We start from the raw sequence: 2,500 nt of genomic DNA, 5'->3' as shown, positions 1-2,500 counted from the left end.
GAAAAGGAGAGAAAGAGAAGAGAGAGCGATAGAGAAGAGAGAGAGAGAGAGAGAGAGAGAGAGAGAGAGAGAGAGAGAGAGAGAGAGAGAGAGAGAGAGAACCCCTGAGAGAAAGAGAAGAGAGAGCGATAGAGAAGTGAGAGAGAGAGAGAGAGAGAGAGAGAGAGAGAGAGAGAGAGAGAGAGAGAGAGAGAGAGAGAGAGAGAGAGAGAGAGATAGAGAAGGAGAAAGAGAAGAGAGAGCGAGAGAGATAGAGAAGGAGAGAAAGAGAAGAAACAGAAGGAGAGCGAGAAAAGGAGAGAAAGAGAAGAGAGACAGAGAGAGAGAGAGAGAGAGAGAGAGAGAAGAGGAGAGAGATAGAGAAGGAGAGAAAGAGAAGTTCACCTGGTGGAAGAGAGGAGGAGAGAGAGAGAGAGAGAGAGAGAGAGAGAGAGAGAGATAGAGAAGGAGAGAAAGAAGAGAGAGCGATAGACTGGAGAGAGAGAGAGAGAGAGAGAGAGAGAGAGAGAGAGAGAGAGAGAGAGAGAGAGAGAAGAGAGAGAGAGAGATCGAGAGAGATAGAGAACTTCTGAGAAAGAGAAGACTGATTTTAGAGAAGGAGAGCGAGAAAAGCAAAAGAGAAGAGAGAGCAATAAAGGATTGAGAGAGAGAGAGAATGAGAGAGAGAGAGAGAGAGAGAGAGAGAGTTGTCAGAGAGAGATAGAGAAGGAGAGAAAGAGAAGGCAAAAGCGATAGAGAAGGAGAGAGAGAGAGAGAGAGAGAGAGAGAGAGAGAGAGAGAGAGAGAGAGAGAGAGAGAGAGAGAGAGAGAGAGAGATAGAGAAGGAGAGAAAGAGAAGAGAGAGAGAGAAGAGAGAGAGAGAGAGAGAGAGAGAGAGAGATAGAGAGAGAGAGAGAGAGAGAGAGAGAGAGAGAGATAGAGAGAGAGAGAGAGAGAGAGAGAGAAGAGAGAGAAAGAGAAGAGAGAGCGATAGAGAAGGAGAGAGAGAGAGAGAGATAGAAGAGAGAGAGAGAGAGAGAGAGAGAGAGAGAGAGAACAGAGAGAGAGAGGAGAGAGAGAGAGAGAGATCAGAAAAACAGAAGAGAGACCCACCCCCCCCATCCCCCTCACCCCTCCTCAACAACCTCACATTCCTCCTCACCCCCAGGATCCCTCCTCACCCCCGTGCATCCCCCTCACCCCCACATCCCTCCTCACCCCCCCGCATCCCCCTCACCCCCCGCATCCCATCACCCCCAGGATCACCTCCTCACCCCCCGCATCCCTCCTCATCCCCCGCATCCTCTTCACCCCCCCCGCATCCCCCCTCACCCTCAGCATCCCTCCTCACCCCCCGCATCCCCCTCACCCCCCCAACATCCCTTCTCCTCAACCCCAGCATCCCTCCTCCCCCACCCAGCATTCCTCCTCACCCCCCAGCATCCCCCCTCACCCCCGCATCCCCCTCACCCCCAGGATCCCTCCTCACCCCCCGCATCCCTCCTCACCCCCCGCATCCCTCCTCACCCCCCCGCATCCCCTCACCCCCACATCCCCTCCCCCCCCGCATCCCCCTCACCCCGCATCCTTCCTCACCCCTCCTCGCATCCCCCCTCACCCCTCCTCAACCACCTCGCATTCCTCCTCAACCACAGCATTCCTCCTCAACCCCAGCATTCCTCCTCACCCCAGCATTCCCTCCTCAACCCCAGCATTCCTCCTCAACCCCAGCATTCCTCCTCAACCCCAGCATTCCTCCTCAACCCCAGCATTCCTCCTCAACCCCAGCATTCCTCCTCAACCCCAGCATCCTCCCCCAGCATTCCTCCTCAACCCCAGCATTCCCCCTCAACCCCAGCATCCCTCCTCATCCCAGCGTTACTCCCCAGATATATATATTTTTTAAATTGGGGGAAAAGAGTGATTGGTCAGATAAAAATGGCTTTTGACCTTCCCTGGTAAATGTTGCTTCTCCAGATCAGATCCCAGCATCAGGGCCTAGAGGGTCAGATTGAGAGATAGTTTCCCATTATGACAGCCAATGACTAATAAATGAAAGTGCTCATCTTCCCCAAAAAAAGAAGATTATAATTCTCCTGATTCATGCAGACGTCCATTAGTCTGTTTTGAAATGACGAATGGTTACGTGACTGATGTCACAAGAACAGGAAGTGGATTGGAAACAACGTACACTATTGGCTGACGCGCAACAAGCCCTTGCACTAAATGCAGGCCCCCAAAAAATATGACTGTAACCAAACCCAAAAGAAGACATCAGGATTTACATAATGTAATGTTGATTTATTGCTGCATGTCCCTGTCATAATCGGATATGATAATTGTTCCATTTGTTCAGACGAGAGGAAGCTGCAGGCTTGGTTGTTTGGCAATGTTGGGATGAATCTTATCTCCCCAATGGCACCATATCCCTGAAATAGTGCACTACTTTAGATCTATGGGTCCTGGTGAAAAGTAGTGCACTGAACAGGAAATAGAGGGTCATTTAGAACACACCCTGATA

General features: G+C 51.2%; 1 pseudogene; it reads right to left on the bottom strand.

The window, feature by feature from the left end:
* The window catches only part of LOC124020735, a 90,365-nt pseudogene that overhangs the window by 21,833 nt on the left and 66,032 nt on the right, over nucleotides 1-2,500 (bottom strand).

The sequence above is a fragment of the Oncorhynchus gorbuscha genome, unplaced genomic scaffold, assembly GCF_021184085.1.
Source record: "Oncorhynchus gorbuscha isolate QuinsamMale2020 ecotype Even-year unplaced genomic scaffold, OgorEven_v1.0 Un_scaffold_893, whole genome shotgun sequence".
NCBI classification, from domain to species: domain Eukaryota; kingdom Metazoa; phylum Chordata; class Actinopteri; order Salmoniformes; family Salmonidae; genus Oncorhynchus; species Oncorhynchus gorbuscha.
This window is presented reverse-complemented; position numbering and strand designations above follow the sequence as displayed.